We start from the raw sequence: 26,928 nt of genomic DNA, 5'->3' as shown, positions 1-26,928 counted from the left end.
GGTCCCAGTTTAAATCAATCTTCACGATGCTATCTGCCTGAAATCCACAATACTTATTGTTGTCCCTTATCTGCAAATGTTATTCGCTGTCCTTCCGGAATGCAAGAACTATAAATTATGGTGTCTGTGTATGTAGCCATAAACATTACTTAACTGCGCAATATGTGCGCGTTGCGCGCTGCATTTGCATAAGTTCGCGTGAAACGCCTCGCGATGTCGTCGCTCTTTCTTCTTGTTTTTCTCTTTATATATCCCTCCTTCTCCTTCCCACTCGTGGCGTTCATCACCATTGCGTGCGTCCTGCGACATGACGCTCAGGAATTTTTTTTAATGGTGTCCTATTGCAAGAAGGTTCGTTAAATTTCACGGAGACATACGGCCTATTCCATTTGTGCGGCTGACATAGTCGTACAAGCTTTGGAATTTTTTTCCAAAAGAATGCATTGTTGTAAAATTTTTTATTGAGGTGTTACCTTTTCATTATCTGTATTTGTTTTTTCGCTAGAAGCCAATTATTCTCAATGTATATCATGCAAATTAATTTCATTTTCTTCGTTAAAAAAAAATAGCCAAATTGATCAAACAAACAAAATTGATCATTTTTTATATGATTATTGATAATATGAACATGTTAGCAAGTGTGTAATAATTCACGCAATATCCCGATAATGATTAGAATTCAATTAATTATATTTAAATAATACAATGATATCTCAGAATTTTTGACATTACTTTCTTATAACAATCACAGAAAATAAGAAAAAAAAAATTCTTATAATTATATTAAATATCCGAAAAAAATCAGACAATAACAAAATCATTATATTTAATATTACAATAATTTTATGTTATTTCTCGAATGAATTAATTGTAACTAATTTTATTTTGTACAGTGTGATCTATTTTATATGAACATAATTGTCTTGTGCAATACTTAAAATATCTAAACGAAAGAAACGAACATGATTTATATCTAATTATGCACAGCGTTAATTAGTTATTAGTTATTGTTTCACGTTAGAAACACTCTGATGATACTTTAATATTCAAAAGACACCATGCATAGCGCTTATAAATTGAATAACGTCGAGACACGAGGTCAGTTCATCGAGTCATTGTCCCTGGCTTCCCGAGCGATAAAGTCAAACCTAAATCGTTATCTTTACTGTGCCACAGCATTTACTTTCTTTTTCTGTCTTTCTCTTTCTCTACAAGCGCAAGCGTTTCGAAATCGACTCCCGTCTAAAAGACCCCTGCCACTCTTTATCTTCCGGTTTGTTGAACATATAACAAAGACGTTTCTTTCTCTTGAAAAAAGAGGAGAGCAAAGCGACGACGGTGAACCGATTTGTCTCTCTCTCTCTCTCTCTCTCTCTCTCAAGAATGATCAACAACATTCTCTTCTTTTTGCCTGTGCTCTTTGCACTTGCTCATTTCTCCAATTAATTCTCATTTATACAATTGCTTCGATTCTAATGTTAATACACTACTTAAATCACCAGAATATTATTTTCTTTAATATACTGCATCGGAGATGATGTGTCCATGATAATCGCAATTATCTATTTTCTTTCTCTAATAAAAATGATACGAGAAGTATAAGTGAAAAAAAAACGAACGCAGCGACTCGTAAACATGGCGGTTGGTATAAACGTTTAGGCAACGTACACAGTTAATCATAATTGTTCAACTGGCTTGATGACTCTAATTAGTAGCACTTCTGCAATGCCGCGCGTTGAGTTTTATGATTCTTCGTTCCAGTTTATTCCTTCCTTTTCAACGATCACATAGCTCTATTAATATTAATATATACATGTATATATCTTGCGAGAAATACAATGTAAAAAAATATTATACTCTGACGAAATAAAAATTATTAAAAATACAAATTATTTTTTTTATAACGAATAATGTAACGTAAGTACAGATAATGTCAGAAATAAACATTTATGGAGAGATTTAAATTATATATATTACATTTAATTAAAATATATTCTCTTTCTTCTTTCTTTTTAAAGATCATAATAAAAACTCATGTATTATATTTATGTATATCTTATTATATAAGATATACATATTTATTAAAATAAAATACGATATCTAATTAAAGTATCCGCGATAAAGTGTAAAAGCAACCCATCTTTTAATAAAACCGATATTTTCTATCATAATATGATAGCCAATTGTAATAATTTTTGATCATCTATATAAGAAAATGCAATAATTCTTCGTTACATTGATTGACAAACATATTCAAACACGTAGAATGTTGATAGTAATACTATCAGCTACTGTTTAAATCAATTTTGACAGAATATTCATTATAAACGTTTCGTTCCGCGCAAAACAATTTGCGACCGACTAAAATATCACACCTTACATCTTACCGAGACGACTTTGAGAAGACAAAAGCAATCTGAGAATTTATCCGACTCTCAAGCGCAACAACGTTACACGGACGAAACATCGGTACGGAGGGGGCACGCGAAGTTAAAGTCGAAGTTATCGTTTGTTTTTCCGCGCGTCCTCTCTCACGCGCGCTCTCTTCAGAGATTTCTCTTCTGAAACCCTTTGCGCCCAAGAGAAACGCCGCGCTGAGCCCTGCCATGTGTTTCGAATGAATTTACATCACGTCCCACCGTGTACCAACGTCACTTTTTGCCGGTGTAAGTGCGTGTGCGTCGCACACACGCGTATATACGTATACCTATGTGCGTGTGTGCGTGCGCGCGCGGGTCGGCCAGCATGTGGGCAGAGATTCCCTGCAGCGGCAGATGTTGGACCATCTTCCCGTGGCCCCCTCGAGATACGAAACTTTGTATGATTATACCCTATCTGCCCACCGAGGGCAGGGCCGTACCGTCTTGCCGGCTTCTTCCTTCGACTTGGCCGCGCGATCTAGTCTCGATGACTAAACGCAACATTTCCTAATCTCTAACAATAATTGTGCGACTTTCCACGTCGAATAATGTTCTACAAACGCGCGTTATCTGCTTGTACGAAAATAATTATTATTGCACGAAACGGTGTATTTATCATAAACTTTTTTTATTAAGTTTTCTTAAAACATATTGCGTTATTGCTTACGGCTTAACAGACCAAGCATCTTACCGATCGGTGCCACTGATTGTGAGTAACTGCAATCTTCTTTCCGGGCTTTGAATCTAAAACAAGAAGAAAATAATGGATTAATATCCGGACAGTCATGTCATTTCGACTGTGAAACGGGTTTTAAACTTTCGCGATTTAATAATAAAATACACCTGGGCTATATCAAAAGTTCGACAACTGTATTTATAGTTTATGTGTTGTGTATGTCAGGAATAATTGACAAACTATAACTGTGATATAATTTATTACGATTTTTCTTTTTTCTTTTTCCTTAAAGAAATGTAATATTTTTTCGATATATATGCGATTAATTCGTTTGGACGGATATCAAATTATTTTAATTAATAGGAAAAAAGAAAAAAATAAAGAAAACGTAATTATTTAATTGTCTAAAAAAAATTATTGTAATTTGAGATTGGAAAGTGGTATGAAGTGTTTGGGTATTTTAAATTAATTCTTCAAAACTGGAATGTTTCGATGGAAATTAATTTAACTTCCTCTTTGACATTAACTTTTACACATGACTTCCCATGACAATCCCTTCGAGTCGCCCTACATCCTGGCAATCGGCCCGGGTATTAATTCAAACCCTTTTTTAAGGCAAAGGGATAATACGCATGGTCCCAACGTATGACAGTACTTTATAATAGTAATTAGTATAATGAATGCGTTGCTAATGCTACTTATTTCTACGAGCCACGAGAGATTGTATGACGTGCGAGTACAAGCACATTTATGTACCTACAAACGAATGAATAATTCAGTAAGGAAGGGAACACAAAGTGTATCGTATCGTTACAGTTATAAAATCCACACACGTTGCATGTTTTTCAAGCATTCACTGCTATTCAATGCCGATATTTAATCTTTCACAAAATTAATCTATAAATCAGATATATGTGTATAACTCGATATGAAAAATTACAAGTAATATTTTTAGGATTTTTCAAGATTATTTAAAATAAAAAATGAAAGCCTTGTTTCTATCATCTTATCTGACACGTTTGCGATATTGACTGAAAAGTTTGCACATAAAATTCATGTTTATCCCACGAGATATTATCCGATAATGCTTTTCGTCGAAAGTCGATTCCAAAACTCAATTTCATTTGCTTGGTCCATGACACGATCTATACCTTCGTCCTTAGCATTACGTATTCTCGCTCTCTGCTCGCTCTTTCTTCCCTTCTCATATTATTGTTGTGCCTCGCCCGTTTTTTTCCTCTTTTATTTTTTTTTTTTAATTTTTAAACTGGCGAAACGTCTTCGAGGTTAGGCGATCGAGCATCGCGGCAAACAGGGTGTTCATTATAAATCACATCAACCGGAGGAAGCAAAACGAAGAGAAAAGGCGCGAGGCATAGGGGAGCACCAACTACAGATTATTCTGTGTAATATCTTCTTCGGAATCCAATGACTACCAAATTTTGTCTCATTGATTTTCGATATTAATTTGCTTCTTGCAAACGAGAATATTTTGTTCCGTTTTCTCAATTTGATATGATCTTGTAAATTTTGCTTTTGTCTTTCGCCTTTATTTAATTTAATAAGTTTATCTGCATCTTTTTATTTATATTACAAAAATTGAGATGAAGAATTGGAACTTGTAAAATATTCTGCATGTCTACAAATTTATCACGACGAGCGAGATATTTTTTTAATATTACTTTGCATCTGTTTCGATCCTGTCATCGCTTCCTTTAAAATTAATATTGCTAGGATTGCTGTGTCATATATTATTCTACGACACCGTCGTATTAACATCAAATAAGCTTACGCGAGAAGATTTGCTGCTACCTAGAACAGAAGTCAAAGGACGCACAGGATAGTTCTTAACCCTTTAACACGAAAATTCGGCGCAGTAGGGTGATGGGGATATGGAACCTATTAATATTCTTTGGGAACCCTATGAGAAAAACTTTTGAGGGGACTTTTTTTCATCTATTAACATAAAACGACCATCGCGTAGTTTCTCACGAAATTCTTAGCAGTATTCATTTTCGAAAGATTGTTAAAACATTTTACATTTATATTTAACAATTTTTATCACACACACACATTATTAATAAAATATATTTACGGATATAAAAAAAATTTATAAAATATGCTGTAAGTCTTGAAACGCTGCAATATTTGTTTTATTGTTTACAGAATTTGTTCAAGTCTTTATACATTTTTTCACATGTAGATATAACAAGAACACTTGGATTTATAAAGGATGAGAGTTTGCGAAAATTAAACACAGCAAAAAAAATTATGATATGCATACATACGATATGCTAAACTAATGCTTTGAAATATTTCGCGTGTGTGCAGTTTCTATCAGAGAAAATTTTCCGTGTGAACCCAGATGGTTATCAAAGCTCTTTTGCATCCTCGTTGTCACTCCCTTTGGCATAGACGCAATTTTCATAAAATTCCTATAAATAAGCGCGGCCCGTCCTTATTTGTGCACAATATTTATACGCTACGCATGACCTGAGGCTGGATCGTACGCACCCTTCTGAAGGTATCGAGCTATCGAATAGGTATATATACCTGAAAAATCGAAGAGTAAAGAAAGAGAGAAGGTAGAATAGATAACACCTTTAACACACCTGTAAAGGATCAATACCTTCGACATTGATTCTTTCTCCCATGGAGCATAGTGCGATCGGAGTCGTGTAACGTTGAAAAACAAAATTCTCCGTCATATTCTTTAAATTTATAATATCACAGACACAATTGAATTTTATAAATTTTGGCGTATATTTTTTTAACATATTTTCGCAGCTCGATTTTTCTTGGAACGTATTTGCTAAATTTACTGGGGCATTATTATTATTTTTTTAATGAAATGAATATTATACGCAAATATGTTGAAATACTAGTCATTGAACAACATCACTACTAAGTTTAATAACTAACATTGGCTCGCGTTTTATGTAACGTAACGATGATGCAACGTAACGATGTGTGGTTATGTAAAATACCAACAAGTGTTCAAGCGAATAACACTGCTCTCCTAGCTAATTGACGTCGCTATCTTGGAACAGGAGAGGTTGAATTGTAATAGATACAGAAGAACCAAGATCATAAAGAAAATTATCGTGCATGTCAGCGAGTTTGCGAATTTGTTCTAATATTCAATCCTATGATTGCAAAAATAAAATGAGGGAGAGTTTTTTTTATCTTTATGTTAACGAATGTTTGTTCTTGCTCTAATAATGCTCTTATTAATTAAAATACTTGATATTAAGAAAGATAAGCAAATTGTGTTAAAGCTTGCATCCCGGTTAGAAAAAATTTTTGACAATTTTAATTATTCCTTACGATTTTATTGCATAATTATTTAATCTAAAATAATATTTTTTTTAATGACTAATAAACAAATCTATTACGCTCGGTCTACGATCTACGGTTGGATTAATATTTGCAGATAACAAGAAAAAAATATACGAATATATATGAACCATACGATGTATAATACACTATCTCTAGAACACAGAATACGTTCAAGAGATTATTATAGATCACCTCGACATTAAACTTGTTAAATTTAATGGAAGATGGATATCGATTTTGACGAAAGACAGAAAAGTCACGTAAAACATTTTTAAAGAAGATGAATTTTTTCGACCTCTCGAAATATAGATGCTACGGTAAAAGAAGTCGCGTGACGAATCAGTAGAGGGGAGGTGAAAGGGATGGGATGGGGGTGGACGACAGGCGTCGGTAGTGGCAGGACCCCATCGTCGTGAAATCGACGAGCAAATACTTAAGGCGTAACCTCGTTACCCTAGCAGCCAGTGGAAAAGCGTGGAAAATCCTCTCTGAACCCGCCTTTAGCGGCGGCGACGCGGAAAACTCTCTTCCGGTCGTTCGGCGTTCGTTCGACTGTTCGAAATGCAATAGGAATACGTCGATGCGCGCCCGTAAAAGTGAATATATGAATCATCGGGTACACATACGGATGAAAAAATATGGATGGGAGGTCTTGCGGAGAATTCTTCCTTGGTTACAGATTGCTACGAAGGAACGTATTCGCGAATTGTTTGCAAAGTCCCATTCGTTTGTGTCCGTCTATCTTTGCGAGAAAATTTATATTTTCTAATGTATATACGAAGTTTTTTATTCGAGATTTTTTAATCTATATACAAAATTAAAAAATTATTTTCACAGAAATAAAAAGAGAAAGAGAAAGCTCGTAGCAATAATTAGATGATGTCGGAAAAATTAAAATACTACCAAATTTTTGGAAGTTTTATATTTCTCTGATTTTATGAATAATATAATTATCTATCTATTAGATTTATGAATCTTTAAGTTCTATAAAATTTTAAGCTGAGAGTTATATAATTTTGTTTATTCTCTCAACTTTGAGATATTCCCATTTTTTATTTTCCGTGTGTCGCCCAAGTAATCGTTGCTCATTTAATAAAAAATTGTACAAAATCTTTGCTAATTTATTCTCCAGATCAACTTTATACATATTGTGAAATTTTGAAACATGGATTTTGACGCAGCAATAGCTATATATGATAAATCATCGCTACACATCGGAAATTGCATTTTTGACATTAAAATCATGTGCAGTAAATTATGCATCACCGTTGATTTTGCTTAATCTATAACTTTCGGTTGCACGCAGCCCCGCGTAATGCAAATCGTTCTCGGCGAGAAATCGCACTTTTCGGAGCGGCGCGTAGAGAGACGGCTAATGACGGGAAAGTTTGAAAACGACCGATCGACATGATGTAAGCCGAAATGGTTGCGGGAAAGCGAAACGGGGGTAACGGCAAGACACGAGTTTCCGAAGCGAACTCGCAGGCGCATAATGCGCTCGCGTACACCCTGTCTTGCGCTAATTACACTAACTCAAGCTAAAACGGACTAAGTAACGATGTAAACGGGTTTCCTCCCCCCCCCCCCCTCCTTCCCCCTTATCTCCTTCCCTCGTCCGTGCGCTCGCGCGAGCACGTAGGATAATTACCTAATTCGGCCATGCGTAATTGCCGGTGATTAAAGTGTCGCTTTCGTGGCACGGCAGGAACGACGTGACATTTCACCGACAGCTGCAACCGATACGGATATCTCGTTTCTTCCATCGCTGATTCCTAACTCACGAAGTTTAGATTAGGAAAATCGTATAGTCGAGCGAATACCGCGCGCGAGCGATTATCATCAAGTTATCGACTTCCGTTATCATCATTCGGGAAATGCGTCCACAAGAAAGGAAATATCATACAATTAAGAAAATATATTTACGTAGGATTCAGAGGTTCGCTTAGATGGCTACGAAATATTAATGGATAAGTCAGTTTCGATGGCAGCCATCGCCAATGTAAATCACCCCAAGAAGAACAATCGTTTGTGAGACGTAGCCGCGAAATAATTCTGATACCGGCGCGAAGTGAATGCGTTAAATAAATTTGAGAAGAGAGCGATTCGTCGATGCGTTTTACAATAGTGATCTTCATCGAGATAGAGTTTTATACAATGCAGAGACTACAATACTACGGAGCGCTCTCCAGTTTCGTAACATCATTTTTTCTCGACGGCAGAGAACGAGTTTGAAGTCGGTACCGGGGAGAGAGCGAGCGAGCACAGGGGTTTAGAATAAATCAAGTGGAAGGGCTGCGTGAGCCCGCGAGAGTAGAGAAGCATTCGGGCCCGTCTTTGTACAGGTCCGCTACGCGAGAAGGTCCTAAGAGAGAGAGAAGAAAAAGGATGTTGGATAGAGAAGAAGGGGTAGGAGGGAGCGAGGGAGACTGGGCGGAGGAGAAAGAGAGAGTACAAGAAAAAGAAGGAGCAAGAGCCACGTTGCAGGAGCAACGACTGAAGATATCAATCAACGGGCGCATTGTGCTCAAGGATAATTTGACGCGCGGCTGAAAGGGCCAGATCTCAAATTCCACGATCGGATAATGGCTTCTATAAGACCCAAAAAAGGGAGGGCCCCTAGGGTATGTACCAAACCGCAGCTTATATAGACAGCTTCGTTTTCGAGCCACCAAAGACACTGTCCTTATCCGATTGTCTCTTCTAGACACGAAACTTTTGTTTCTGATGAGATCTATTATCCGCTAAATCTCAAAAGTCGTCTTAAAAAAATTAGCAATGACTGCACATCTCACCTCTTTGATAAATCTCATTAACTGTTGCATGGAAACATCTTTCTTTTCCTCTGTGTGATATTTCGTTCATATTCAATTCCTCAAAACGAATAAATCTAAATTCTTATTTGAAGCCTTAGGAAAAAAAAAAATGATTTGTTTGAAATACCGTACAATTTCAATTGTGCAGTACTAATCGCGCCTTCGAGAAGTGAAGTGACTAAACGCGGCGGTATCCGACGGCTGAGAGTGAGACAACCGCTCCTATAAAATCTCTATAACATATACTCCTTTCTATAGCAAAGGAGTTGAAATTTTGTCTGCGACATTTTGTCGATCCCTCTCTGTCTCGATCAAAAATTTCTTTTTGGCGTATTTTCTATATATTTATTATGATACAGTATTAATTCAGGAAAATATTTAATATTCGCGTTTACTTTAGAAAATTGGCGATTGTTCCGTGCGATTTCAAAAAGGATTAACAATGATTTACAGAGATCTGAGAGATCTTTGTTAATAAAAAAAAAAAAAAAATACATACCAACAGATGTACGTTTACTTAGTCTTGCGCAATAAGAGAGCTTAGTCGCTATGAAATATTATCGCAATATCCGTCTCTAACGACTCGATCGCGTGCGATTAGTATTCTCCTTGATACGTCATTCAATCGAGATCTCGTGATCGCATCCATATCTTTCCTCGTTTTCTATCTCAGTGTTGGTTATCCTTAGAAAACGCGCGCGCTTATATTCTACATACAGAAAATTCCCATAATTCGATGTTGAAAAATACGTGTATATTTCGTGTGACCAATTCCTCTCTCTCTCTCTCTTTCTCTCTTGTGTTCTCTTTTCATCATACGGGTACTTCATTATATAATAAAAAATCTGATTTTCATAAAGTAGCAATTATTAGAATAATTTACATTAAGAATTAAAATCATATTAGCAAATATTTTATACCATTTGTTATGAAATGAGTAACAATCACATATGCGACACTTAAAAATGATAAATGAGAATAATATGAATTGACCACACAGAATTAAATAATTTTTAACTTAAAATTCTGGAAGATTTATTAAAGATTCGTAGATATAACAAATAGATGATACATTAATCATAAAGTCGGAGAAATATAAAACGCCTAAAAATTGAATAATATTATTTTAATTGAATTCACTTTTACTTAAATTTTTTTAATTAATTCATTTTCAACGAAAAAAACCATTTATCCTCTCAATCAAATCTTTAAAAAGCGTATATATTAAGGCGTTGAACCTCAAAGGCTTTGAAGATAGAAATATTCTGTCAATACGGTGCGTGAAACTATCGAAAAGCGCGCATAAGTCTTCTTCTTTTCGCCTCGCTCCGACAAGTTCAATCTAAGGACTTGACTTTTGGATTCTCTTAAATGTAGGATTAAGATCCTCAAAAGAGTGGCACAAGGATTCGCAGACGGACGTTACGTACAATGCAACCCCGGGGCGCTGCTACCTGTGACATGGCACGTGCCCTTTCTTTCCGTGGATTTGACAAATTTTCCGGTCTGGCAGGTCAACGTCCGATCTACGAACACCTTCGCGTGTTCCACAGGTGGACCCTCAAAGCACACTAAAGCGAAGGACAATCGCGGTCAACTTGTTTGTCTAACAGGTGGATCTATTCCAGTAACGATGATCACTCGAAAATTGTTTGCGGAACTCATTCTCGGTGAGATACCGTAATCTTTTAGGTAGTCCCGATACATTTCATGATGTTTGTGAACATCCCCGAAATATGAATACACGAACGCTTATAAATGCGGCTGCATTTTTTTCTGCTGGAAAAGTGAATTTAAAAACCGATTTTTATTATCGGGCACTTTGAAACATCAAACGTTGAGAGAAAAGTGTATCATTTATGGGCACTGCACCATCAACATTGCTGCATCAAAATAAATAAGTCTTTTATTATAAATTTTTCAAAAAAAAAAAAAAAAGAAATTTTTTTGAAATATTGCGGAAAACCACGTTTACTTAAAATATGTGAAATGAGACCATGTAAAAAAATTCGTGTACTGAAAAGATACTGAAAATATTACATTATTGCATACATATAAAGAACATTCAATTATCAAGCTGTAGAGCAATATTTTAATAAATCTCTGATTTTTTATTCACCTTTAAAGAACTCGATATGTTATCAAGAAATATTTAGTTAACTCATAGCGTGTTCAAATTTCATTAATTTAGCTGCAGAGAAAACATTGTCTATAAATAGAAAAAGAAATATTACATCAGCCTTTAAATTCTATCGCGATCTGAATAACTCTGATAACTTTTCATTCGTAGTCATAGGGTAAACGTAACTCTCGTCGTTTTTTGCGATTAAATTCTCGGCAAAAAAATAATAGCGATAATGAATGTGAAATTTATTCAAAATTATTCTCAGGATATTTTCTCTTACCTCACTTGTTTTTATCTGATCGTACTGAATATCTCGGATCATAAGTGCCGTCGGCGGGTTACACGTCCAAGTAACAAGTTCGTCAATATACGAGTAGTGGATACATTTACGTTTGGAACTTATGCTTGCGAATAGCATGTAGTGCAGTTTTACTCCACTTTTACCACTTTTTACATTTTTACACTTTTCGCACTCGCAGCGCTTCTTTGCAGTTCCCTTCTTTACGTTGTTATCGTTATTGGACAACGTTAACACGATACCATGAATTTCGCAGTGTGGTCACTGTTACGTTGCACCTTTAACGTTCTTACGATCTTCATAAGCAGTATACTTGAAACTTGAAGATTACTTTATCTCGATTTTATACACCATCCAGATCGCGAATGGAATTTCGCGAACGCTTGTGAATGGAAATGAAGAAGATGACTTATGCGATTTAGTGTATCACGTGGTTTAAACACGGTGCAGCACAAACTTTCGTGTCATTCGCCCAAGTTATATATGCGATTGCACTTCAGTGTCATTTTGCACGCACCTGTCTTTGAGTACGATTATTTTTCCTCACGTGGATATTCGCGCGATTTTGACTTAATAGATTTTTTTGTAATGTAATCTTCAAGTGTTGAATAATTTTCCCCAATTCCTTCTTAATCTTTTTATAACTGAAGATACTTTTTTCCGACGCTTCATTTCTTGAAGTTTCAAATGATAACGAGTCTCCTTCTGATAGATGTTTGCAAACATCTGTTAACTATGATTCATTAATCAGCTTTCAATTGCATTGCTTTTTCTTCACTCCGATATGAGTAATTACTCACGAAGGACAATTTGCAAGTAGTTCCAAAGACTGAATTGGACTTTTAACTTGGTCTTCTACACTATGCACCGAAACTTAACAATCTCGTATCTCTCAAGTTCTTCTTGACATCGGTAACTGAAGATCTTCGAAGTCGAATCCACTCCAGATCGTTAAATCAACCAGGAGTAGAATAGTTGTTGCTGCTTTCTAATTTTATCTGTTTATTGTCGTCACCGTGGCCAGAAAAAAAAAAAAGAAGAGAACAACGTTGAGAGTAGAAGAAGAGACTAATGCTCAGGAAGGTCCATACTGCCTGGCGGTTTGATCGCTGAAGACTGAGCCCCCCCCCTCCTTCCCCCTTATCTCCTTCCCTCGTCCGTGCGCTCGCGCGAGCACGTAGGATAATTACCTAATTCGGCCATGCGTAATTGCCGGTGATTAAAGTGTCGCTTTCGTGGCACGGCAGGAACGACGTGACATTTCACCGACAGCTGCAACCGATACGGATATCTCGTTTCTTCCATCGCTGATTCCTAACTCACGAAGTTTAGATTAGGAAAATCGTATAGTCGAGCGAATACCGCGCGCGAGCGATTATCATCAAGTTATCGACTTCCGTTATCATCATTCGGGAAATGCGTCCACAAGAAAGGAAATATCATACAATTAAGAAAATATATTTACGTAGGATTCAGAGGTTCGCTTAGATGGCTACGAAATATTAATGGATAAGTCAGTTTCGATGGCAGCCATCGCCAATGTAAATCACCCCAAGAAGAACAATCGTTTGTGAGACGTAGCCGCGAAATAATTCTGATACCGGCGCGAAGTGAATGCGTTAAATAAATTTGAGAAGAGAGCGATTCGTCGATGCGTTTTACAATAGTGATCTTCATCGAGATAGAGTTTTATACAATGCAGAGACTACAATACTACGGAGCGCTCTCCAGTTTCGTAACATCATTTTTTCTCGACGGCAGAGAACGAGTTTGAAGTCGGTACCGGGGAGAGAGCGAGCGAGCACAGGGGTTTAGAATAAATCAAGTGGAAGGGCTGCGTGAGCCCGCGAGAGTAGAGAAGCATTCGGGCCCGTCTTTGTACAGGTCCGCTACGCGAGAAGGTCCTAAGAGAGAGAGAAGAAAAAGGATGTTGGATAGAGAAGAAGGGGTAGGAGGGAGCGAGGGAGACTGGGCGGAGGAGAAAGAGAGAGTACAAGAAAAAGAAGGAGCAAGAGCCACGTTGCAGGAGCAACGACTGAAGATATCAATCAACGGGCGCATTGTGCTCAAGGATAATTTGACGCGCGGCTGAAAGGGCCAGATCTCAAATTCCACGATCGGATAATGGCTTCTATAAGACCCAAAAAAGGGAGGGCCCCTAGGGTATGTACCAAACCGCAGCTTATATAGACAGCTTCGTTTTCGAGCCACCAAAGAGACTGTCCTTATCCGATTGTCTCTTCTAGACACGAAACTTTTGTTTCTGATGAGATCTATTATCCGCTAAATCTCAAAAGTCGTCTTAAAAAAATTAGCAATGACTGCACATCTCACCTCTTTGATAAATCTCATTAACTGTTGCATGGAAACATCTTTCTTTTCCTCTGTGTGATATTTCGTTCATATTCAATTCCTCAAAACGAATAAATCTAAATTCTTATTTGAAGCCTTAGGAAAAAAAAAAATGATTTGTTTGAAATACCGTACAATTTCAATTGTGCAGTACTAATCGCGCCTTCGAGAAGTGAAGTGACTAAACGCGGCGGTATCCGACGGCTGAGAGTGAGACAACCGCTCCTATAAAATCTCTATAACATATACTCCTTTCTATAGCAAAGGAGTTGAAATTTTGTCTGCGACATTTTGTCGATCCCTCTCTGTCTCGATCAAAAATTTCTTTTTGGCGTATTTTCTATATATTTATTATGATACAGTATTAATTCAGGAAAATATTTAATATTCGCGTTTACTTTAGAAAATTGGCGATTGTTCCGTGCGATTTCAAAAAGGATTAACAATGATTTACAGAGATCTGAGAGATCTTTGTTAATAAAAAAAAAAAAAAAATACATACCAACAGATGTACGTTTACTTAGTCTTGCGCAATAAGAGAGCTTAGTCGCTATGAAATATTATCGCAATATCCGTCTCTAACGACTCGATCGCGTGCGATTAGTATTCTCCTTGATACGTCATTCAATCGAGATCTCGTGATCGCATCCATATCTTTCCTCGTTTTCTATCTCAGTGTTGGTTATCCTTAGAAAACGCGCGCGCTTATATTCTACATACAGAAAATTCCCATAATTCGATGTTGAAAAATACGTGTATATTTCGTGTGACCAATTCCTCTCTCTCTCTCTCTTTCTCTCTTGTGTTCTCTTTTCATCATACGGGTACTTCATTATATAATAAAAAATCTGATTTTCATAAAGTAGCAATTATTAGAATAATTTACATTAAGAATTAAAATCATATTAGCAAATATTTTATACCATTTGTTATGAAATGAGTAACAATCACATATGCGACACTTAAAAATGATAAATGAGAATAATATGAATTGACCACACAGAATTAAATAATTTTTAACTTAAAATTCTGGAAGATTTATTAAAGATTCGTAGATATAACAAATAGATGATACATTAATCATAAAGTCGGAGAAATATAAAACGCCTAAAAATTGAATAATATTATTTTAATTGAATTCACTTTTACTTAAATTTTTTTAATTAATTCATTTTCAAAAAAAACCATTTATCCTCTCAATCAAATCTTTAAAAAGCGTATATATTAAGGCGTTGAACCTCAAAGGCTTTGAAGATAGAAATATTCTGTCAATACGGTGCGTGAAACTATCGAAAAGCGCGCATAAGTCTTCTTCTTTTCGCCTCGCTCCGACAAGTTCAATCTAAGGACTTGACTTTTGGATTCTCTTAAATGTAGGATTAAGATCCTCAAAAGAGTGGCACAAGGATTCGCAGACGGACGTTACGTACAATGCAACCCCGGGGCGCTGCTACCTGTGACATGGCACGTGCCCTTTCTTTCCGTGGATTTGACAAATTTTCCGGTCTGGCAGGTCAACGTCCGATCTACGAACACCTTCGCGTGTTCCACAGGTGGACCCTCAAAGCACACTAAAGCGAAGGACAATCGCGGTCAACTTGTTTGTCTAACAGGTGGATCTATTCCAGTAACGATGATCACTCGAAAATTGTTTGCGGAACTCATTCTCGGTGAGATACCGTAATCTTTTAGGTAGTCCCGATACATTTCATGATGTTTGTGAACATCCCCGAAATATGAATACACGAACGCTTATAAATGCGGCTGCATTTTTTTCTGCTGGAAAAGTGAATTTAAAAACCGATTTTTATTATCGGGCACTTTGAAACATCAAACGTTGAGAGAAAAGTGTATCATTTATGGGCACTGCACCATCAACATTGCTGCATCAAAATAAATAAGTCTTTTATTATAAATTTTTTAAAAAAAAAAAAAAAAAGAAAGAAATTCTTTTGAAATATTGCGGAAAACCACGTTTACTTAAAGTATGTGAAATGAGACCATGTAAAAAAATTCGTGTACTGAAAAGATACTGAAAATATTACATTATTGCATACATATAAAGAACATTCAATTATCAAGCTGTAGAGCAATATTTTAATAAATCTCTGATTTTTTATTCACCTTTAAAGAACTCGATATGTTATCAAGAAATATTTAGTTAACTCATAGCGTGTTCAAATTTCATTAATTTAGCTGCAGAGAAAACATTGTCTATAAATAGAAAAAGAAATATTACATCAGCCTTTAAATTCTATCGCGATCTGAATAACTCTGATAACTTTTCATTCGTAGTCATAGGGTAAACGTAACTCTCGTCGTTTTTTGCGATTAAATTCTCGGCAAAAAAATAATAGCGATAATGAATGTGAAATTTATTCAAAATTATTCTCAGGATATTTTCTCTTACCTCACTTGTTTTTATCTGATCGTACTGAATATCTCGGATCATAAGTGCCGTCGGCGGGTTACACGTCCAAGTAACAAGTTCGTCAATATACGAGTAGTGGATACATTTACGTTTGGAACTTATGCTTGCGAATAGCATGTAGTGCAGTTTTACTCCACTTTTACCACTTTTTACATTTTTACACTTTTCGCACTCGCAGCGCTTCTTTGCAGTTCCCTTCTTTACGTTGTTATCGTTATTGGACAACGTTAACACGATACCATGAATTTCGCAGTGTGGTCACTGTTACGTTGCACCTTTAACGTTCTTACGATCTTCATAAGCAGTATACTTGAAACTTGAAGATTACTTTATCTCGATTTTATACACCATCCAGATCGCGAATGGAATTTCGCGAACGCTTGTGAATGGAAATGAAGAAGATGACTTATGCGATTTAGTGTATCACGTGGTTTAAACACGGTGCAGCACAAACTTTCGTGTCATTCGCCCAAGTTATATATGCGATTGCACTTCAGTGTCATTTTGCACGCACCTGTCTTTGAGTACGATTATTTTTCCTCACGTGGATATTCGCGCGATTTTGACTTAATAGATTTTTTTGTAATGTAATCTTCAAGTGTTGAATAATTTTCCCCAATTCCTTCTTAATCTTTTTATAACTGAAGATACTTTTTTCCGACGCTTCATTTCTTGAAGTTTCAAATGATAACGAGTCTCCTTCTGATAGATGTTTGCAAACATCTGTTAACTATGATTCATTAATCAGCTTTCAATTGCATTTCTTTTTCTTCACTCCGATATGAGTAATTACTCACGAAGGACAATTTGCAAGTAGTTCCAAAGACTGAATTGGACTTTTAACTTGGTCTTCTACACTATGCACCGAAACTTAACAATCTCGTATCTCTCAAGTTCTTCTTGACATCGGTAACTGAAGATCTTCGAAGTCGAATCCACTCCAGATCGTTAAATCAACCAGGAGTAGAATAGTTGTTGCTGCTTTCTAATTTTATCTGTTTATTGTCGTCACCGTGGCCAGAAAAAAAAAAAGAAGAGAACAACGTTGAGAGTAGAAGAAGAGACTAATGCTCAGGAAGGTCCATACTGCCTGGCGGTTTGATCGCTGAAGACTGAGCGCCGTGGTAGCGTTTCGCCGCGTAGTAAGCCGGCTCTCGCCCCGCCATAGGACTCTGTTCCTCTGCCTCTCCACGAGGAGTGTGGAAGCGAGAAAAATGATGGGAAGGAACAGGGATGGAGCGATAGGTGGTAGGAGAAAGAGGGAGAGAGAGAGAGGCACCCGTCCTTCTCGACCCACTCTGATGTTCTGCGCGTCCTGAGAGCAGCGTGTCCCCATCCTCGTCTGATACGTTCTCCGGATTCACCCCACCAGGGGTCCCTTTCGTCCACCCTTCCCCTTGGCTCGTTTCCTCTCTCGGCGTCGCTACGTCCCACCATCTAACCCTTCCACCACCCTTCCACGACCTTGGAACTTCGCGCGATCGCCACCGAGCGGCACCAGCATCCAAACTCACGATCGGAACACCGCTCGAGCGTGGCGGGCAACAAAGATCCCGTCGGTTAGCACCGCTATGTGGGAGAAAACGCGCACCACTGGTTGGTAGAAGGGGTGTGGTAAATGCGAGGGTGAGAGTAGCCGGCTGTGTACCCCTCTCGTCGCCGGTATAGATATCCCCTACCTTCATGTTATCCTCGCTCCTCCTCCGCCCCCACTGTGACGGCACGTGTTCCGTTTTGCTCGAGCTTGGGCTACACGCGAATCTTTCCATCTTTGTCGCGTCCGGTACGTTGCAATACTGTCGGTAGGGAATCGAATGTGTGTAACGGTGGGGAGGATAGATCGAATTCAGAGAGTGGGGGACAGAAGGCTCCGACGTCGCCAGCATGCGTTACGCGCTATCCACGCTGCGAATATACCAACTTTGTGAATAGAGGCAGATCCGCTAGTCTGAAGATGACCGAAAGTGCCGAAAGACTATTCAGTTTGCTATTTTTATTTTACACAATGAATCTCCAATGAAATCCACAGATTTTAGCTTTAAAATTATAATAGCTTTAGAAAATTTATGATACATAATGCACGCGATCTTATGTATTTTATCTTTAATTGTCTTTGTCATTTTATCTATATATTTGTGATAGGTACCTTTAATCACTTATTCACCTCGTATGAGAAAAAGACAGATCGATTTGCCGAGTGGAAACTTAGACATTTGACACATTAAGCTAAGTAATGCTGGAAAACTATTTCTTATCGCGTGTCACTGTCATTAGCGCTAAGTGTTTACCACGTAATTTACTTATATTTCTGTTATCGTAGCCCAGTACAATGAGCTTTCAACTATGCGTTAATAGTCTATTGCAAAAGGTGTTGTAATTCTATCAAAAGAAATGACAGTTGTGAAAATGGATTATTTTTCAATGTTATATATATATATATATATATACATATACATACGCGCTTTGTTTACTAAAGCATTCACTCTTGCGCTTTAGCAAGAATGGCTCCGTTTCATGGAAGACTTTATTGGACGTTTCCCTTTAAGATCTTATATGTATAGTCTGATTCTAGGTGGTATTAAACATTGACCGTGAATAGTATTTCTACGTAAGAAATTATCATGCTAAATGAGATGCTCAGATGATGCTGTCATGCTGCTACATGTATTTGATTTAAAAATAATTTTTAATCATTTATCATTTTATTTATATAAGTTTTACTTATATTATTATTTTGTTATTGAAGTTACTGGTATTTTAGTATGTATCGGACGTATAAATTTGGTTGCAAGTACGTTTTAGCCCAGCACCTATCAAACGTGCGAGAGAATATTGACATACGAACCAAAGAACTGTGCACACATTCTTGCCAAATATTCAAACTTTCCCTGACAATCTTTCCTGCGCACAGAATCATAACTACATCAAAATGAGCACTTGAATTTCCATCCGACGGGCACTTCCAGCACTTCCACCGTCACGCACATTTTTTTCTTTTTTTTTCTTTTTGTTATTTAAGAATTTTTCATGCCATCTTTTCCAAATCAAATTTCTAGTAGTCTCATGCCGCCAGAAACCGAGTAAGGTTCGACAACCTTAATCAGAAAAATATAAAATTTACATATTCAACATTGGACAGTCCCTTCGAGATCATTTGGCATATTGTCTTTAGCGAGATTTTTGTACGCGGGTACATTTTCAAGTATGTGTGGAAAAGTGACACATAAGTCAAACACAAGAAAATGTCTTGAGAGAAGATTGGTGCGCGTTGAACTGGCTGTTGTCGAGCTCGATCGGTCTACCCGAAGCCGGTGTATCGTTTCCCCCCTCGTCGCTTTCCCTGCGTGCAACGCGCTCGTTCGCCACCGTCGTCGCGACGACGAATTTCTCCTCTTTCATCCCCACCGGGGATGACGGCACCCCGACGCTTTCCGCGCGACGTCGCAGTTCGCGATATTCCGGAATTCCGCGCCACGGTCGCTCCACCTCCCCCTCTCACGAGCTGCTAAATCTTTTTTAAACCACGCCTAGCACCCCCGTCGAACGGGGCGAGACGGCGACAGGACATAAAAAAAAGCGAGCACGCGCGGGCCGTTTTTCCTACTTCGGCGATGCAAACACGTTGCGCGGCGAAACTCCACCCTCTTTTTGGCGGCGCTCCCCTATCGTCCCTCTACCCCTCAAACCCTCCCTCGCTCCCATTGTCCGTCTCTCTTTTTTCCGATCTCCGCCACGCGAGATTTTCCGCCAAATATAAGTTCGTCACCCAGTGAGAGGCGGCATGCGCTTGTGACGCTTCTCGGCAGCTGGCGCCAGCCTACGTACACGTCGTCTAACGGAATATGCATTAAACCCGCTTTGCAGGAACAGGTTCTGGCGGATATCGCTTATACAACGCTACACGTAGGAGTATACGCGCGTGGAAGGAGGGAACTTTTTAATAAATTTCGTGTCTAATTTCTATATATTTCTATTATTTTGTTTTCAATACTTGATTAGGGCTTTATCGAAGAGACGTCTCTCTCTCTCTCTTTCCTTATACGAAGCAAGTATACATAATATAGGTTGTGAAGATACATATGTACATGTAGGAGATAAAGATAAAAATTCAAATATAAAAATGTTAGGGATATACGTTAAATATTTATAAATGTACTCGTAGTAATTCATTTATTCATTGATTATTTATTCACGTAACAATCCGGTAATTGAAATATACTGCTGCATATGTTGTTAAAGAAGTTTCCTGCAACAGACGTGATATCGATACGCGCCTTTTACTACTTTTTATCACGTCACATGGACTAAACGCTTACGACATCTGGTAACGAATATCGAGAGATAAAATACTACCCCTATTTCTAATATTTCTTTAATCTCTTTAATTTTTTTTTTATATGGAGAACCTTTCTTTAATATATGATTAAATAAACTAAAAGACTTTATATTAATATTTATAATCTTAAACTTTTTGCAAAGAAAAACAGGGAAAAGTGACTTAAATAAAATATTTTATTATTTCAAAAGCAAAAAATTTCTGAAACAGTGATTTAAAATTTGTGTAAAATGTTGGCGGGCAAAATAGACAAAATTTATTATATTTACAAGCCTTGCGAATCTGATAATGAATGATGAATAATGATAATGATGATAATAAATATAATAATGAATAGTTATAATTTATTATTATTAAAAAATAATATGTATACATTAAAGAGAGCTAACAGATAAAAACTTCAATTTTTATCAAAACTATCGTTCTCCTATTATAAATCTCATCATAGCAATTACTCTGAACCGTAGATATTTATTTTACATCTGTGTTCTCAATTTCCATTTAGTTAGAAACAGATAAAGTGACACGAGTTTGAGCCACGATGCTATTAGATCGATATAAGACGACCTTGCCGGAAGGGGCCGATAAGCCATTGTCGGTACTTCCTTCCACCCCTTCGTACACGGAGTCGGTAAAACAGATACCTTCATGAGAGATATTTCCAGCCGATTAACTTGAAATTAGGTGCAAACGGGGGGTGGTTCTCCGCGATGGCGCGTGTCGATGCAATTTGTGCAAACTCGTGCAGCTAAGTGCACAGGAAACCGATCAATTGCTCCGCGGAATGGTCGAGTTACCTCCATCGATCTCTACAATATCAGCCGCATCTGCATTTTTATTACACCCTTGCTACTTCCGGACGCTACCCTTTGCGTACGTATCACAGGTATGTTCAAATATATATTAACGATTAGCATCGAAATTTATATAAAAGGTTATGCATCTTCTTCAAACATTCTCGAACAGATTATATATATAGATTATAATATATATATACGATTTGAAATTACATATAACAATCGATGTTACATTCTGCAGTTTGAGCAACATATTTAAATAAATTTCTTTTATGTCACTAGTTTTAGGAATGTTGATATGGAATATTTCAGAGATTCAACTTATCGATTTGATTTATCGTTTTATATATATGTACAATATAAATATTACATCATTGATCTATATTTTATTATATTATTGGGAATTACACATATTCGCTAAACCTTTAAATATCGATTAATCGAATATACTTGGTGAAAGTATTTTAAATCACTTTGCTCACGCGCTTATACGGAAAATGGCGAGGAAAATGTCAATATCAGCGAGTGACTCGGTGGTTCTCTTTTTTTTCTAAACGCTTCGGATTAGGGATAACGGATTGCGTCTCCGTGGTAAGCAAGAGTCCAGGAGATTAATTCAATCGAATGACATGAGCTTAAGTGTACGATCCTCGGCTCTGATTGGACGCCGACGGCGTTTCGCAATACCTGGAAGCCCACCGGGCGATGGCACCCTACCGAGATGACGTCGCACAGGCGGCGCGTACCTAACAACCGACAGATTATGCCAGTAGGCCTGTCGACGGCCGTAATTGATTTCGCTTAAACAAGCTAAGCGTATAAATCCCTCTAATAGCTACGTCATTGCACGATGAAGATGCTGTGAGATGGAAGGGGCAGTTAACCCCTTTTTTATTGACGATCCGTTTTACAGCATCTAATCGTATTTATTTTGTATTTTAATTCGCCATAATTCTCGATTAATAATTTTTTATTTTATATATTTGACAACTACGAATCTATATATTTATTACTACAAAAAAATATGCAAGTTTTTATTACACGTGTAGTAAAATTAAATCGTAATTCGATAATCATTTATTTTAGCAGTATCCAGCGACTTATGCGCTGATCACAACTGCATTACGTTGCACATGCGGACGTAGGCGTTATTACGTAGCGCAAAATAGGACAGTCGTATACTGGACGTTAGACAACGAAACGTAATTTACGAGCGCCCAAAGCGATAAATAATCCCTGGTATGATGTCCGACGACTATTTCGCCACCTACGGTGTGTATCCGCGATTCTTACGTTTCTTCACGAACGGTCGTTTACCAAAGGTCAATCGAGGGTCCCACAAGCAGCATGAATTAGATATTCATATCGAGATGAACGCGCGGTTTCACGTTGCAAAAGCAGATTTTACGATTTCCTTTATCTTTCGCTCACTGAATATTTCACAAAGTCAATAAAATCCGCTGTCGAACCGCTAATGGATACGCGAAAGAATGAGGTTCTATTAACATCGAGGAAGAAAAAAATGCAACGTGTACGACATGTATCCAATCGGACATCATACATGTCTTTAATGGAGATACAGACAGAGGTAATCGTCGGTTAATTGAATTGTCGTGTATTTTTTTCTTAGTGAGATTGACTTTAACTATTATTACATTACAACTAACAATTCCCGGCTAATAAATTTAAACATAAAACATTTTTAGTTCTTGATTTTCTTAAATTTTCCGACGAGAAATATCTCTAAAAATTAATTATGATTACAATATTATTTAGACCTTTTGAAAAACATTATTTTTCTCCATAATGATTGATAATTGAAAAATATTGAAACAGAAAAAATGAATTTTGTGTTTCGAGTTCACGATTTAATGAAGCAACAAGTGCAATTACATGATGATAAGTGATCTTTTTCAATCTTCGATCGATTGTTTCCAGAACACCGATGCACTAAAAGAAATGACCTGTCACCTATCTTTTATAGGAGACACACCCTCTCGTATTATGGAATTTAGAGTAATTTATCCTATCGAGAATTCTTGCACCTGTATTCTCGCTCGCGTGAATTCCCTCAAAATTTCTATGGTTCGGTTTCAAAGTGTGTGCATAGGACCCTTCTTCAGATAACTTGCCTACCTGAAACCTACTTCGTGTATACGCAGACCTTGTCGAAAAGCCAGCTTTGTGGAACCGACTATCCCCTATTCGTAGCATATTGTGCTTCTAATGATTTTGGTTAGAGGGTTGAATTTGCGGGTGTCAAAATAAGCAACAGCCTTTCGCAGGTGCAAAAAAGTTTTGGTCTGTTTCGTAACAGTGTATTCATGTGAAATGTCATCGCTCTCAAATATGTCAATCAAAAATATATTTAGATAATTAATATAGAATTTTTGATATTTTTTTTTTACTTTGATCTTTACAAATTTAATATTTATAGATTGAAGTGTTTGAATATTAAAGAATTGACCTTTATAAGGAAGAAGAAATATACATCTTACGTGAAGACATAACACTTAAGACATTAAAAATTAAATTTATAAAAATTAAAGTAAGAAAAAAATATCTGAAGTTCTCCAGGTTATTTATCTATATATATATATTTGAATTATGATATATTTGAACGATGTTACTTGTATGTATATATTATATAATTGTAGTTTGCATATTTATCAAAAATATTTTTAACTTGAATGTAATCTGTGCAATATGCAATTAAGAAACATTTAACGCAACGATATCTTGTGTGCGTCCCACACGTGGTGCTTGCACAACGGGAATGTATATAAAGTATGTAACAGACAGCGTGCGTAGGTACATTTGTCTCCTGCCAAGTTACGTCTTGTAATCAAGTACTTGTCTAATTGCATGTTATTGGTAGATAATGGCGATGATTACCACACATGAATCGCTGAGAGCGCCGCATGGCTACGCTCTAACAGAGGCTTTAATTGTGCCCACTAAGAATATACGTTGTATCTATTCATCTTAGGACCCAGAAACGCGAATTAATCATTAGCGTTTCCCAGGTACTTCTATACAGATAACGTCATTAGAGCATTGAATAATAACATGACTGAACGATCTTTATCTCTATCATCTAGCACGCAAAATATCTATAAAATGTTATAGCTTTCCCGTAAAATATTTTCTAAACATGTTTACAGATATATCTTTAGAGATGTTATTTGATATTAATATTTATTATACAAAATAAATCAAATTTTATTATTGGCTTCTTAAAGTGCTCAGATTTTATTTTGAATAAATAAGTAGCATTCTTCAAATACGTGATCTTGTAATCGTTACAGAATTATAATAAAGTCAGAATTATCAAAATTCTATAATAATATATAATAGCCATAATAATAAAGATATATATTATTAATAAAATTAGAAAAATTATTTTAGTACATTCGTGTCTACTAATTTACATGTGAGTGTACGCACCAAATTATTTCCTCCATGCTCCAATCCAGCATCACTCTCTTCCAAGATTACGCACAAACGGAGAAAAAATAAATAGTATTATAATATTACCCTGGTCACGCACGTGTGTAGCTCCACGAATAGTGTAACGCAGCTGGCACAAAACTGACCTGAACTCCGAGTCACCGGGTTCCTCGTAGTTTTTTTTTCTCCCGCCCCCACACGCTCATATACACATCCATAGATGCACTCACACATAAGGAAAAAAAAATCCCCTTTCGATCCGATACACGCCACTCTGGAATGGAGTGGCGCGTCAAAACCGGCCTTTAGGAAACTTATCTCGTCTCTAAGGCTCTTCAGAGTTGGTTTTACCGCTACGGCCTCTTTAATGCGTTGCATCACGGTGCAACAGATAAAGTGTAAATAGATGGAGAACTGGGCGTTTTTTATGCCGCATGCGGAGAACCTCCAAAAGGATACGGGGAGATGGGAGGTATGCAACAGAGACATCCGAGTTTTACTGCTTGTAAATGTAATGCTGGAGATAAATCGTTGTCTAGAAACGCGATCCTAAAGTGCAGGCTTAACTTTTTCGGCGCATTACATTCCATATATAGTTGCAATCGTTAAACTCTCTTTTATTTTTCCATAAATTTATTTAGTCTATTAATTACATATACATACAAATTTTTAAAACAAGTAAACATATGGTAGAAATACACTTGCAGTCATAAAATTGAAAATAAAATTAATGTTTAAAGTATAATAAAATCAAATGCATTAGTCTGTCTTTTTTGATTTGATAAAAATATGCAAAGAAAAAGAGAGAGAGAGAGAGAGAAAATAAGATCTTAAACTGCCCTTTTCAAATATAACTTACTTCTTGATTTATTATATTTCACAAAATTGGAAAAATATACACATTTTTCAGAAACTTTTGCAAAAATCATAACAATTAAAGTTCTTGAGCGATGTGTGATTTTCTTTTGTCAACAAACTATGCAACCAATAACATAAAAATCCGTAAGCGCGGCTAGCTACCCAATGAAATGGAAAAACTCTCAAGTTAAGAGGCAGACACGAAAAACACTACTGTGCCGTGGAACGATATCGCGGCGAATGGACGCGAAAGGAAGATGGCAAGACACACATACCGGAAACACGAAGGAGTCGTTACCGTATACGAATCGCTATCGCAAACGGCATACAAACAACAGCACGGAAATGTCCTCTTACGTACGCCTTCTCTTGTTCCCTCCCCTTCTCCTCTTCCCTTTGTACCTTCGGTTAAGACCGTAAAAGCTCGGTTAACAGCAGCGCCTGGCAGACGATCGGCGATTTCGGGATGACGGAAGAGCTCTTCAACGACCGGAAAACGATCTGACACTTTATCGGTTCGAGACATACTCTTCCTGTTTATTCTCCCGCCTGTCCGTGATAATATAATTACGAAGATGAAGCACGTATTAGTAAAAAAATTTCGAATCGATAATCAGTGTTATAAGATCATGTTTTGCGAAATTGAATTAATCAAAAATTTGTTAATATAATTTTTTTATTTATATAATTTATAATATCTTAGAATACATATACACACCTATATTATATAAGAGAAATAATATTTTGATGATAAAATATCTGTAAGTTTCTTCAGTTTTTGACAGAAATATGTATTCTTAAAAATTTGAAAGTTAAATCAGAAGAAATAATGTATATGATATTTTATATTTCTTTAATATTACAATATATGAAAGAGAAAGAGAGAAAAAAAATAATATAAAAATGATTTATAATACATTTATTATACTGCAAGACTTTTATAATAATTTTTCAGACATTAATTGTTTCTGTTACGACTATGTTGATTCCACACGTGTAAAAAAAAACTAGGCTTATTTCAGTATTACTCGAT

At 36.7% G+C, this 26,928-nt stretch overlaps 1 protein-coding gene and 1 long non-coding RNA gene across 2 annotated transcripts in view; one reads left to right on the top strand and one right to left on the bottom strand.

The window, feature by feature from the left end:
• LOC115245434 (UPF0489 protein C5orf22 homolog) overlaps window positions 1-26,928 on the top strand; it is a 692,512-nt gene that overhangs the window by 455,234 nt on the left and 210,350 nt on the right. The window lies entirely within an intron of this gene.
• Window positions 3,030-12,783, bottom strand: LOC115245437. The gene is made up of 2 exons (XR_003885544.1): window positions 11,654-12,783; window positions 3,030-3,164 (listed from the first exon to the last, which is right to left on the bottom strand). It is a non-coding gene; the product is annotated as an uncharacterized LOC115245437 (long non-coding RNA).

Source organism: Formica exsecta, unplaced genomic scaffold, assembly GCF_003651465.1.
Source record: "Formica exsecta isolate Colony F162 unplaced genomic scaffold, ASM365146v1 scaffold98, whole genome shotgun sequence".
NCBI classification, from domain to species: Eukaryota; Metazoa; Arthropoda; class Insecta; order Hymenoptera; family Formicidae; genus Formica; species Formica exsecta.
This window is presented reverse-complemented; position numbering and strand designations above follow the sequence as displayed.